Raw genomic sequence first — 15093 nt, 5'->3', positions numbered from 1 at the left:
GAGCATGTTGTATACATCAAAACATTCATAGTAGCATGTTTTGTGGTAAAAAAAAATGGAAACCAAAGTCATAACTATTGATTGGGGAATGATTAAACCAATTGTGGCATATGAATGTAATAGAACATTACAACACCACAAAAGCTAGGAATATAAGGATTCAGAAAAGCATGGGAAAAACTTTACACTATCTGGTGCAGAGTGAAAACAGAACCAGGAAAACAATATATAATGACTATAACCATGTAAATAGAAAGGACAAAGCCCAGAAACTCACATTGTGATTATAATAACCAAGTATACCCTAAAGAAGAGTCAAGAAAATGTTTCTCCCTCCTTTCTTTGAAGAGTTGGGGACTCTGGGTATAGAATATTGTATATATTATCAAACATAATCGATATGCCAACTGGTTTTGCTGAGTTGCATTTTTTCTTTCTTTATAAACTTTGTTGCAAGAGCTGGCTCAGTGAGAAGAGGGACATGGTAGGAAATGAAGGTAATATCAAAAAAAGGTGAATAAAAACAAGATTTTTTTTAAAGGGAGAAAAAATGTTCATATCCTTTGGCTAGTGATAATCATTTTTTATATCAATCTAGTAACTTCAGTAAGGGTCAGACTGATTAACCAGAAGAAGAGCCTGATCCTAACAATCTCTTTGTTCTCTGAAGTTTGCTCAGAGTATACCCCTTCCTATGTCAACAAGGCCAGATTGGGCTGACTTGGGAACATTCTTTCCTCTGCCTATTAACCATTAAAGGATGAGACCCTAACCCTGAGAAATTATCTTGAATAATGTGACTTTTCTTATCTTAATATTTTATGGGCATATACTATGTTATGGAATGTTAATGGTAAATTAAACACAGAAATGCTGGGTTGTAATTCCAGTTGACAGTTTGTCAACTCTCTTATCTTACTGTATTTACAACCTATTCCATTAGGGAAAATCCTTGTCTTGTATCATGGTTAAACATACATGGGGATCATAAAAGTGAAGTAATGTAGGCATGCTGAGTCTGCTAAAAATAATGTATATAAGCTTTCTCACTCTTTGTTCAGGCAGTCAGATTTTGTCTGGCTCCTTGTATGTACAAGTAAGCTAGGTCCACTAGCTTTAAGGGAATAAACAATATGGATTTTTCTATCACCTAGCTTGTTTGCCTCCTTTAACCAAACTCTCAGGTCAACACTAGCCATCTGTTGGCAGAATGACTCCATTTTAAACATTTATGCCAATTTCTATTATCTTGGTTATAAAATAATATTTCTCTTCTTATTCTAGTTGTATTGTTTCCAGTCATGGAGAAGCTTTTAAATGTTATATAATCCAAATTATCTTTTTTGTCACTTGTTATCTTCTCTATCCTTTATTTGGTTATTAATTTCCCCTATAACCATAGACCTGAAAGTATTTAATTTCATTCTCTACTTTTTTTGTCACTGATGTGATTTATTTAATAAAGATCAATTACACATTTACAGCTGATTTTGACATGTGGTGTAAGCTACTGATCTAAACTTATTTTCTGCAAACCTGCTTTCCAATTTTCCCAGCCTTTCTTGTCAAATAGGGAGTCCTTCCCCTAGTAACTTGGGTTTGGGGTTTGTCTAACACTAGATGTTATAGTACATCAAATTTTGAACCAAAAATAATATCACTCAGCTGAATCAGTCTTATTAATCAGTCTTGGCTTTAAATGACTGTTAGCTCAAAAAAATCAACTCTGCTCTCAAAGAATGAATATTGGGTACCATTGAATATATTCAAAAGAATGTGCCATAGTATTGCGAAACTTTTAAGTATTGGCAGCATCGTTATAATAGCTGAAGTTTCCAAAGGTAATAATTCTGAAGGAGATGATATTCATTTGTTTGTATGAGACAGTACATCATTTTTAAAATTAGTCAGATACAGTTACTGTCACATTTTCTGCACCTAGAAGTACTTAGGTAGTGCAGTGGATAAAGCATTGGACTGGTGGTGAGGAAAACCTGAGTTCAAATCCAGCCTGCAGTATGACCCTGGGCCAGGCATTTAACCTCTGTTTATCTCAGTTTCCTTATCTATAAAATGAGGATCATGATATCACTTACCTTCCAGAGTTGCAAAGATCAAATGAGATAATTTGTAAAGTGCTTGGCACACTGCAGGCATTTAATAAAGGATTGTTCCCTCTCTCCCCTCATGGATTTCCAACTAGATTGCAAGTTCTTTGAGAGCAAAGGATGCAATTACTTTTTTTTAACTAGCATTTTAACATCTAATAAAATGGTGGGCATATAGTGGGTACTAAATAAATTTTACTGATTGATCTCCCATAGTAGTTTGGTGCCACTTTTCTTTCTAAATCACATCTTTTATTCTTGGCTACTTCTCTATCGAGGCAGCTAGGTAGCACAGCGGATAGAGTGCTGGGCCTGGAGTCAGGAAGACCTGAATTCAAATATGGCCTTAGATATTTACTAGCTGTGTGACTCTGGGCAAGTCACTTACCTGCTGTTTGCCTCAGTTTCCTCATCTGTACTAGAGGGATGATAATAATAGCATTTACCTCCCAAATTATGAGGATCAAATGATATAATAATTCTAAAGCTTCTAGCACATAGTAAGCACTATATAGTTAGCTATTATTATGAATAATTGCTAATTAATTTGTTTGCCCATACATGTATTTCTATTCATATAAAAAAAAAAAAACATCTGGTGGCTACCAAAATCCTAACTGGAGTGATTAATAATGGTAGCTTGGAAAAGAGTGGGAGAAAGGAAGAGGTTTTGCCCTTGTAAGGGAGGGAATATGTGATTCTTCCCAAACTCAGCTGATAGTCTTAGTAAGGCACAGATGATTTAATGTGGTAAAATGATAACAAGGTGTTAGATTAACTATAAAATTATCCCCACAAGTCGTGATCCTTCTTTGAAGTGTGAACCTCTTTCTCTAGTGGAAAGGGAACAAAAATTAGACAGCCTTTTCCAGGCTTTAGGAGGAAGCTCATATCATGGAGGAAATTCATGAATTCTAGGCCAGGCACCAGAAATGTAGGAAGAACCATGTTCCTAAGAGAGAATCATTCTTGAAGGGAAGGAAAGGGTTTTCTTCTCCTCTGCCTAACTCCCCCCCCCCGCCCCATAAGCCATGTCACTGAGAGAAATTATTATTAATAACTAATGATTTGGGGAGATTCAGCATTCCCACTTTTATCTATCCCCACTTCAAGACTTCATTTGAAGTTCAGTTCAGTTGATCTAACCTTCTCATCAATCCAACCCCACCCAACCTTACAAGGGATGTCTGATCTAAGGTGAATTCCATTCAATCAAGCTTGGGTGGAGACACTTTGTCTAAATTGCCCAAGGCTGGGGGTGGTCTGGGTATGAAAATAGTCTCTTGGTCTAAGGGTGACATCATGTTACTCTCAACCCCTCAAAGGAGTAAGCCTACTTCTCTTTGTAAAGTCCACCTGTCATTAATTGTTAGCCAATCAGAGCTGATTGCCAATATGTGGAATACCTATTCTTCGAAGGGCACAAAACCTATGAGCCCGACACCGTGAAGGTCCTTGGTCTAAGGAAGAGAAAGCCAAATGACCGGCCTTTTATTAAATTACCCAGAAATTATGTCTCAAACTTTTTTAATCATCATATCACTTTGAAGGAACGGATAAGAGACATTACATTCATCAGGGATCAGAGATACAAGTATGGCAGCATAGTCATTTTTCAAAAGCCATTGAAAACCAAACTGTTCTTTCTCCATTCACACACAAGTATGACTCCTTCAAAGCTGACAGGGCTTTCTTTCAGTAGGTCTTCCTTCCAGACAATTAGACAATGTTGATCATAAGCAATAACAAAAAGGCACCTAGTCCCAGGAAAGTGAGAACACATCTAATTTTTTGGTAAAAGTCCTTTTACTAAGTCCAGCCAGGAGACATTCTCTAAGAGGAACCCACCAATTCTTGATTGGATAAGCAGAAGTAGTATGGAACTGGAGAAACACAAGCTTACTCTAAGAAGCCATTTGGAGCTGAGAGGGAAGAAGCAGAGGAATGTTCCAAAAAGAGACCAAGGCTCTGGGAATGAGATTGAACCTATCAGATAAGGGAAGTGTGAGCACAAAAGCTTTGCTGCTGAAACCATCCCTAGATCACAGACCCTTGAGGTATCTGTATCTCTTTTCTCCTATCAAAGTAATCCTCATTTCTCACCTGGTTGCACTACTTTGGGACTTCTTTGACTGATTTCTCCATATCCCTCAAGTTGTTGGAATAACCCCATCACCCTCCAAGTTCTCCGTAGCCTTGGGATTCCACTTCTCCACTCCCCTCTGCCTTTAGATTGGAGGGTGGGGCAACTCCAAAGCTTCCCTTTAAGGAGGAAGTTCCACTCCAGACCACTCGCCTCCTGGCAATACTTTGCTTTCCCCCCATTACATTGTAAACTCCTTGAAGGCAGGGACTGGCTTTTTTCTCTTTTTCTTTTTTTTCTGTATTTGTATCCTTAGAGCTTAGAACACTGTTTGGCACATTAGTAGGCATTTAATAAATGTTTGTTGACTTGCCTATCTTCATAAAACACAGGGTCTGATCATGTCTCCATTCAATAAACTTCAGCATCTCCCTATTACCTATAGTGTCAAATTTAAAGTCTTCATTTTGGCTCTTTGAAAGCCCTCCTACCTTTCCAGTCTTCATCCATCTTGCTTTGCAAGGGTACAAGCAGATCCCTGGAGCAGGGATTGTCTGCAGGCTGACTTGGGGGAGTCTGCATGGCATTTTTCCAATGGAAGTGCCAGGGAGAACAAGACTGGTTATTGATCTTGGGGAACAGTCAAACATCTGGAATCATAGATGGATATGGAGGAGGACGAGGAATATCTGGTATCGGGACTGAGGTAGTATTAGCAGCTCAACAGCACTCTCCCCATAATCCTCAAAATCCTTGCCCAGGACACTTCATCTCCAGTCTCCACACCTTTGTACTGACTGTCCCCCATGCCTGAAATACCCTCCCTCTTCATCTCTACCTATTTCTGTTAAAGGAACCACCATGCTTCCAGTCCCCTCCCCCTAGATTTATAACTTCATTGTTAGCCCCAGCTCCTTACTCTCCCTCCTCCCACACAGTCAACTAGTCATCATATTCTGCCATTTCTACCTTTACACCATCTCTCCATTTCACATGGCCAACACTAGTTCAAGTCCCCATCCCTTTCTGCCTGAACTATTAAAAATGGACTCATTGCTTCTGCTGCCTCATGTCTCTCTAGAACCTGTGTGGCCCTAGGTCCTCAAGTGCTGCCCTTTGACTGAATCCAAACTTCACAGAACAAATCCCCTTAAAAAAAGGACTTGTTCTGTAAAACTTGGACTCAATCAAAAGACCTCACCCAAGAACCTAGAGGGCCACGTGTGGCCTTGAGGTGACAGGTTCCCTGTTCCTATTCTAATTCATTCTCCTCATAATCGTCAAAGTGTTTATCCTTAAATAGAGATCTGATTATGTCACTTACCCCATCAATGAACTCCAATGGTTCCTTATGGCCCCAGGAGTTCTAGCATAAAATCAGAATTCTACAACCTGGCCAAACCTATCTTCCCAATTTTTCTTTCTGTAACAGTAATTAAGGTGGGACTTTTTTTTTTACTGTTTTCACTTTTGGAGCACTTATTTAATCAAGTGCCCTTGATGAATCTGGCCTTTGTTTTATTTGTTTTTTGTTTTGTTTTTATTAAATCAGGAGTCTTTGATGACCTGCTTACCTCAAGGGAAAAGCCTAGTTTACATGAGTTTGAGTCCCATGCTTGTGTTGCCCTTTGACCCTGAAGAAGCTTTTAGGTCATGTGGGTTTGAGTTGCATGATGTAACACCCTTTGACACTGAACAGAGCATATAAACTCAGAGGTTGGTGTTTTGCTTTTGGGACTCACTCATGGAAGGAGTGTTGAGACTCTGGGCAAGCCATCGTAACTGCTGCCCCGCCACCCCCCCACACCTTGCTAACCCAGACCCATTGGTTCTTGGTTCTTCTCTGGTAAGTATTGTGATTTGGTCAGACAGATAAGAGGCCTGTCTGTTGATGATTCATGTTTATTTGCTCTGTTTATATAATGTATGTTTGTAATTTGTATTTGCTCTGAAGTTCAAGGTGCCGGCTTTTTCCCCTGAACTAAGCAAATGATACACGTATGTTTGATTAAAGTGAGATTGTTAACCCCTTAAAGTCGCTTTCCTTAGTAAAGTAGATCAAAGAACCTGTGCTGGCAGCCCTTGTTGCTAGTCTTGTTGGGTCTTACACCTCAACAGCAGCTGCTAGCCACATTGTTGTTACACTTTCCAACTCCATCGTACTTAGTGGTCAAGGCAAATACATCTCTCTGCTCCTCGCATGAGGCACAGCATCCACGGCTGGGATGATTTCATTCCTCACCTCTAACTCATAGAATCCTTCGTTTCCTTCAAGACTCATTGGAAGACTTTTCTGATTCCCCCAGCTGCTAGTGCCCGCCCTCCCTGACTAACTCATGTTTAGTCTATATACGTTTATTCTGTATGGGCTTATACCTGTTGTCTCCCTGATAGAAATAGATCTATATGTAACAAGCCTCTTAAAAGCAGAGTTTCCATTTTTGTCTATATCCCACACTACCTGGCACATAGTCCTTACCCAAGGCTTTTGGACTGATTGAATGCAACAGTGGGTAGAACGTTGGGCTTGGAGTCAGAAAGACTCCTCTTCATATGAGTTCAAATCCAGCTGTGTCTGCACTTACTCACTGTGCGATTCTGGGCAAGTCATTTAACCTTGTTTGCCTCGGTTTCCTCATCTGTAAAATGAGCTAGAGAGGGGAATGGCAAACTACTCCAGTATCTCTGCCAAGAAAATCCCAAAACCGGTTACAAACAGTTACAAAATATCATAAAACCAATTTAAAAAAAACCAAAACCACAAATATTTCATCCAACACAGTATCAAAAAGTAAAGGAACACACAAAATGTATGAACTGGTGGTTGAATGAAGTCCACAACCTAGTATGATAGATCCTTCCAGCACCTGTCAGGTCGTCTCATTTGTTAGCTCAGGGTCTGTACAGATGTTATGAAGTTGCAGAACAGTCTCCAACAGGAAGGCTGGCCTCAATCACTGGTCTCAGGGTCTGTCAGAGCCACGTATGTATCAAGCTCAGCATCCGGGTGTGCTTTTGTTTTCAACATATATGCATCCAATTGGTTGTCAAGCTGCTCCTCGGTCAGTGCAGGACGGGCAGAACCTCTACTTCGTCCCCGACCTCTACCTCGACCACCAAAGCCCTCTCGTCCTCAGCCTACCACGGTACAAACAGTTGTTCATGACTGAACCACAACAATGGACAAACCGTAAAACCATACTCACTTGGAGGCCAGATGTTATCCATTAGCGAAGAGCTTTCATTGTACAGTACAATTGTACAATAAATAATGTAACACATTAAATAAATTGTAGTTTCATTAAGAAGTATGTACAATAACTTAAGATAGGCACTGAGTAAAAAGTTAAAATTAAATTTGACCTAGTCCTACGAGACACTTTATTAGACAAAAGCCTTAAGGGTACGGACTAGATCTGTGACTTAACTGGTGTACAGAACGCAAGTCAGCACCTCCTCTACGATTTATAATATTGTTCTTGTTGAATTGTTCTCAGTCATGTCTGGCTCTTAGTGACCCCATTTGGGGTCTTTTTGGCAGAGATACTGGCGTGGTTTGCCATTTCCTTCTCCAGCTCATTTTATAAATGAGGAAACTGAGGCAAACAGGGTTAAATGACTCGCCCAACATCACGCAGCTAGTAAGTGTTTGAGGCTGGATTTGAATTCGGGTCTTTCTGACTCCAGCCTGGCATTCTATCCGCTGCACCATCTAGCTGCCCCCAACAACTTACAATAGCTAGCTTTTATGTAGTACTTTTAGCTTTGCAAAACGCTTTATACAAATAAACACAGGCGTATTCATGCGTATGTCTATATGTATGTAACATATGTAATATATGTAATTGGATACTCACAGCAGCCCTGTGAGGTAGGTACCATTATTACCCCCACTTTACAGGTGGGGAAACCAAGACTAAGAGATGTCGTGACTTGCCAATGCTTACACAACTAGCAAGGGCCTGAGGCAGGATTTGAACTCAAGTCTTCCTGACTCCAAGTCCAACGTTCTGTCTGCTGTAATGCCTAGCTGCCAACACGTAACTGCCAAGTCTAATTGCTTCTTCTTATTCTTCATCCTTGACTTCTCTGTAGCCTTTAACGCTGCCATTCTCTTCCCCTAGATAGCTCTCCTCTCTAGTTTTTTGTGATATTGTTCTCCCCTAGTTCTTCCCCTACCTCTCCTACTGTTCCTTCTAAGTGTCCTTTGCTAGATCTTTATCCAGGTCATGCCCACTAACCATGGGTGGCCTCCAAGGGTCTGTCCTTGGCTCTCTTATCTCCTCCTTCTATAACATTTCACTTGATTGCATTAGCTTCAAAAGATCCAATCATTATCTCTATGCAGATGATTCTGGAAGGAAAGAAGGAAGGATGGAAGGATGGAAGGGAGGGAGAGGAAGGGAGAAAGGGAGAAAATAGGGAGAGAAGAAATATTCATAGATATCTATGTATCTACAGCTATATAGTTATAATCTGTATGTAGATATGATAGCCATATAGATCTCTACAAACATTTATAGATATCTTTATCTATTTATCTACACACGCTTACTCACTTTCACCTACTCTCACACAAGTGGGTCTATATTATCAGAGTAGGACCATAACCACAAAGTTACATTCAAAGAGGTCAAATGATTTGCTCAGAATCACAGTCAATAAGTATTTAAGGTATGATTTGAACCCAGATCTTAACTAAATCCAGTCCAGTCCTTTAACCACTACACTACGCTTGTCTCCCCAGGGAAGTACTTTGGCAAGAACTGCTGGGAAAACCAGAATGTAGCTTTTGGGGAAAAAAAAAAAAGATTCAGGGGCAGCTAGGTGATGCAGTGAGTAGAGCACCAGCCTTGGAGGAAGGAGGACCTCTGTTCAAATTTCACCCCAGACACTTGAGGAACTCACTAGCATGTGACCTTGGGCAAGTCACTTAACCCCAATTGCCCTGCCTTCCCCCCTCAAACAAAAAAAAAAAGATTCAGACCACTGTTTTGCTTGACAAAACATTTGTTAAAAGGGACGGTTTTTCTTTTTGTTTCTTTTAGAGAGTTAGCCATTCGCAAAAGGATAAAAGAGTGTCACTAAAATTTTTTTTAAATAGCTTTATTGTAGAGCAAAGGGAAGTTCAGAATGAGACACAGATAAGAAGTTTTGGAATTATTGTTGATTTTATCATATACCTTAAAATAAAGTTGCACATAATAGAGATGTTGTTTCATATACAAAAATAGAGATTTAGACCTGCATCTTACACTATAAGATTTCAAATATACACTCAATAAATGTAAAAGGCCGTATCACAAAGAAAAATTGGTGAAAAATGGAATGGATTGAGATATCTTTCATAGCTATGGCTATGAAGAGAACCAAAAGCCAAATAAGAACTAGAGAGCCTAAAAGACAAAGCACAATTTCCATTAAATGTAATTGAAAAACTTTTACATGAACAAAATCGATGCATATGGGATATGAATAGAAGTGATTGGAGAAAAAAAAATCTTGTCATTAAATATTTCTAATAAGGATCTGATATTCAAGATATACTTCAAAGATAGGTCCCACACAAAACAAAATATTCATAGCAGCTGTTGCGGAGCCAGCCTGACTTAGGTTGGTCCGGTGGTTCGGGTTTGGGACTGAAACAAAATGAGACACCCATAGATGAACTAGAAGCCAACAAAAGAAGGTCTACTTAACAAGAGCATGGGAAAGACATTCAGCCGAATACAGCATTAATTCAATTGGGCCCAGCTCCCCTTCCTCTTCATTTGCCATGGTGGTGTGCTGGTGAGAAGCGTGGATCAAGACTGAAGAGCTTTGGATTCTTCATTTGCTAGATTCTGGACTTAGTAGAAAGCTATGTCCAGGCTAATACCTTTTGACTGTATTCTAGTTCCAGCTCCATGGCCAATCAAGAAGGTTCCTTTCTACCACATGGTTAGAAGACTAAAACCTATCTGCATATATTCCAAAGTCTTCAGGGATTCTGCACATGCTCTTAAGGACTGGACCCACTGTTTGGTCTCCTGTTAAAATAGGAACACAGATCTAAAATCTATGCCTTTCAAACAGGGGTAGGGAGCCTATATAGCCTCAAGGCTGCATGTGGCCCTCTGGGTCCTCAGGTTTAGTTCTTTGACTGAATCCATACTTCACAGAACAAAATTTGCTCTAGAAAGAGGCATCAGTTTTTTCCCCCTAAAGCTCAAAAGTTCAAATCTGGCCTCAGACAGTTACTAGCTGCGTGACCCTGGGCAAGTCATTTAACCCTGTTTGCTTTAGTTTCCTCATCTATAAAATGAGCTAGGGAAGAAAATAGCAAACCACTCCAGTATCTCTGCCCAAAAAACCCCAAATGGGGTCACGAGGAGTCAGACGTGACTGAATAGCAAATGTTAAATATGTAGTATTTCAAACTCCCTCCACAAAGGTTCAGCTCAGCACAACCAGTCCACAACATCTCAGCAAGGAGTGGCTTTCAGCTCGGGATGGCGGCAATGCAGAAAGATTCAGGGGATCCAAGATCGGACATTGTTAAGAACTTCCCCGCTTAAGTATGTTTTGTATGACTTCACGTGTATAATTGATAGCATATTGTTTGCCTTCTCAATGGGTGGGGAGAGGCTGGAGGAAGGGAAAGAATTGGGAAGTTTGCATCAGCTGAGCAGGCACGTAAACAGATGAACTCTACGCAGGAGCCAGTCCCTGCACAGAACTAAGTGTTGTTTATATGGCAACAGTTCTCAGCTTTCTTTTTGGGTCAGAGACCAGTCACAGTTTAGTGAAGCCCAGGGGCCCTCCTCAGAGTAATGCTTTTACATGCACAAAATAGAATACATAGAATTACATAGGAAACCAGTTATATTGAAGTACAGATCTCAAAACTTTTTATTCTCATTGCCCCGTTCCCCAGTCAGCCCTCCCATCTGTCACCCCACTCCCCTCCCATCCCCCTTTCCCTTCTTCTCTTGTAGGGCAAGATAAATTTCTATGCCCCATTGCCTGTGTATCTTATTTCCTAGTTGCATGCAAAAATTTTTTTATATGGTATCTTGGAGTGGGGGGAGGGTAGAAATGGGGAAAAAATTTGTAATTCAAACTTTTGTGAAAATCAATGCTGAAAACTAAATATATTAAATAAATTTTTAAAAACAGAAAAACAGAAAACTATCTTTACAAGTATTGAAAAAATAAAACACTATTAAAAAGACTAAAAAAAAATGTAAAATTATTCCATACATACTTCTATTTATCAGTTTTTTCTCTTTCCAGAAAAAAAACCCCAAAACTTTTTAAAAACAGGCTCATAGCCCCCTGGTTAAGAACTAAGGATATATGACATTGAGACATGGAATATAATTGCTTCTGAAGAGTTAGAAATTGAGCATTGCATAGAGCAGGGGTGGGGAGCCTGAGGCCTCAAGGCCACATATGGCCCTCTAGGTCCTCAAGTGCAGCCCCGTGAAGTTTGGATTCAGTCAAAGGGCTGCACTGAGGACCTAGAGGGCCACATGTAGCCTCAAGGCCACAGGTTCCCCACCCCTGGCATAACAGGTAATGGAGGGAATGATGGGTGTGAGTGGGCTACAATATATAACCAATGAGGAACTCCAAAGAACAGGAGTAAAGATATTATTAATGAATTGTACAAGGGGAAGGGAAAAAGAACTAGTCACATGGTGGGGCAAGGGAAGACAGATAGGTGAACAACCGGAGTTCTCTGCTGGTACCTTTCCATTGTGAGGAGAAAAGAAAGAAGGGAAGGGCCTAGTATGTGCTAGGCACTGTGCTAAGCAAATGTTATCTCCTTTGAGTCTCACAACAACCCTGCAAGGTAGGTGGTTATAATTCCCATTTTACAGTTTAGGAAACTGAGGCAGAAGTAAGTGACTTGCCCAGGGTCACATGGTTAATTAACCATCTGAGGCCTCTTTTGAAGTCAGGACTTCCTGATTCCAGGCCCACTGCTCTAACCATTGTTCCACCTAAACATCAGGTGAATCCTCCGGGAAACTTTTTTTTTTAATTAAACATTTTATTCGGAACAAAATGGGCATTTCCGGTCTACACAGTAGAAAAGAAAAAGAGGGCAATACAGGTGGAACTTTTACAAAGGAATATTTACTTCAGAAGGTATCAAAAACAGACAAACACACTCCCCCCAAACACATGGGAGGCATAATCCTCCTCCTCCCCTAGACAACCTCAGTCTGTTCGGAGGGGAAGGGGATTAGGTTCACAGTTTAGCTCAGTTCCAATAAAGGACAGTCCCAGTTTCAAGTCCAGAACCCTCCTGGGGCTCAGAATCCCTGGCATCATGGCTCTTGGGGGTTTCCATGCCAGACTGCATCATCCCACCTGCAATCCTGGCTCCAAAGTCACCATGGCTGTAACTCAGAGGCCCAATGCGGATCACCTTTGACAGACACCTGAAACTGAGCACAACCAATATACAACAGAAACAAACACCCCCAGGCCCATTTCTCCAGGCTGGGTCATGGGCTTACTTTGTGAAAAGAGTACTGCAGAAAAGTGGTGGAGAGCCCTATCTGTTCCTCTGACCAGTTTAAAGACCCAGGCAGCCAGTCAAGATTACTCCACCCACGTGGTGAGAGATCGTTGAGTTCCAAGTTAGATAAATTGGGCGTGCTCAAAGGCCTACTCCGTGTTAAAGCTGGCTGTATTCAAAAACTCAGACAGCACATGAAACTCCAGCTCTCTCTTATGTACTGCCCATTTTTCTTTTCAAGTGTATAACTTCACCTAGTACCTTTCAAAGCTGCCTCACTTGTCTGGTCTTCTTTCCAGCCTTCCTTCTTTTCTTTCCATTTTTGGAAAAAAAAATGCCTCAGTAGCATTTTTTGTTTTTGTTCTTTTGGCCATCCTATCTCCATTTTCACTTGCTCTCCTCTCTCTCCCAAATGCCATAGGGAAAATAAAGGAGAAAAAAAAGCCCTTGAGACAAACACGTATGGTAAATAAAACACATTCTGGGAAACATATGGGGACAGCAAAAGTCTCACAAGGTGTACATGAATGGGTTGCAATCCGCATTGCTGAAAGGAACTTTTGAACCCATCAGGACACAAATCTGTTTGATAAATTCACCCAGAATTTAGAAAAGAAAGAGCTCAGAATTGGCAGTTTATGGAGGTGGGAATACCTTGTCATACCTTAAGTAGCAGAAATGGCATCTGAACTGAAGAATTTAATCTATGGTCTTATTTTATTTATTGTTGAACGTTGTTGGACATTGGGGGTAAAAATTGTCACTCCCCTTTTTCTAAAAGTGTAAAATGAGGAACAAATAAAAGTTAAATGATTTTACTTGTGTCTTGTGGTCACATTAACCCTTTTCTCAAGTAGAAAGATGCATTTGGGGTAATGATTGAGGGTGAGGAAGAAGGCCTTTGACATCTCAGAATGCAGGCTGCTGATCTGCAATCTACCAGGGGAATCTAAGAAGAAGCCAAGAAAAAAAAAGTACTAAGATGGGTTGGCTCTTGGGAGGAGGGGAAACCAGCAGATTCTGCTCAGCCAAGAAATTTGTGAAAAATGCCAAAGAATTGTACTGAAATAGGAGGAGGGTAATAGACAGGAACAAGAATCACTGCCATGGGGGATCATAGGGGCATAGATTTAGAGCTGGACACCATCTAGAATAGATTTAGTTATCTAGTGAAAAACTCTATCCACTTCCAGATCTAGAAGTTATGGATTCTGAGCACAGATGGAAGCATATTTATTTTGCTTGCTTCCTCCATCCCCCAACATGGCTAATACAGAAACGTTTTGTATGACTTAAAAAAAAAAGAATTATCTCATCCAGTTCACTTCTTATATAGATGAGGAAACTGAGTTTTACAGAGATTAAATGACTTGCCAGAGTCACACAGATAGAAAGTGGTAGAGTTGGCATGTGCACCAAGTTGATGTTTGAATTGTCATGAAAAGAGAAGATACCTAGATAGTGAACCAGTTAGTCAGTCAATGAACATTTATTAAGCATCTTCTGGGTCAGGCACTGTGCTAAGCGCCAGGGGTACAAATAGGAAGGGCAGTCCCTGCTCTCTAGGAGCTCACAATCTAATGGGGGAAGTCTACACAAAAGGAAGCTGCATTGTTTTTTCTATGTACATGGTTGCAGTCATTGTGCATTGTCTTTTCCAACCTCTCCATACTTCACTTTGCATCAGTTCATGGAAGTCTTTCCATACTTCTATGTATTCATCATAACCATAGGTTTCCCACAGCACAATGCTATTCCGTTATATTTGCGTATTACAATTTGTCAAATTGTTTCCAGTTCTTTGCTACTCCATGAAAATCAAATTACTTTAAAGGCCATAATGGAAGACTGATGAGATGCTTCCTCCATCAACACCCTTTACAATGAATGTCAGCCGGTTTGGTTTTGTTTTACGGTGTCAAGGAATCCTGCAGTGAAACAAACAATCCATGCTACAAATAATACCCTGCCAAGCAAGGTTTGAGTCAGGATTAGAACAATTGGCGTGTTCCTCCTGGAATCTCCATTTTGGGGAATGACTGACAGAGACTCTCTTTCGCTCTCTGGACTTCCCCACCATGCTTCAGCTGCCCTCTCCCTCCCCTTCCTCTCCCAATGGCTCCCCTCTCTCATTAACTCTTTCTTGAACCTCTATTTTGAAGACAGGCTCAAACCGGTCAAATTTTATTCTCTTTCTCCGCTCCCCCACCCCAGACCCCTGCACACCCCCAACTCCTTCAACCCCTTTTTATGTGTTGCCTTTCCCTATTGGAAAACAAGAGCAGTGCTGCTAGGAGACCCAGTGAATAGAGTGTTGGGTTTGGAGTCATGGAGTCCTGAGTTCAAATTCAACCTCAAACACATACTAGCTGTGAGACCCTGGGCAAGTC

This window comes from Trichosurus vulpecula, chromosome 4 (assembly GCF_011100635.1).
Source record: "Trichosurus vulpecula isolate mTriVul1 chromosome 4, mTriVul1.pri, whole genome shotgun sequence".
NCBI classification, from domain to species: Eukaryota; Metazoa; Chordata; class Mammalia; order Diprotodontia; family Phalangeridae; genus Trichosurus; species Trichosurus vulpecula.
The sequence above is the reverse complement of the archived record's forward strand: the minus strand, read 5'-3'. Positions refer to the sequence as shown.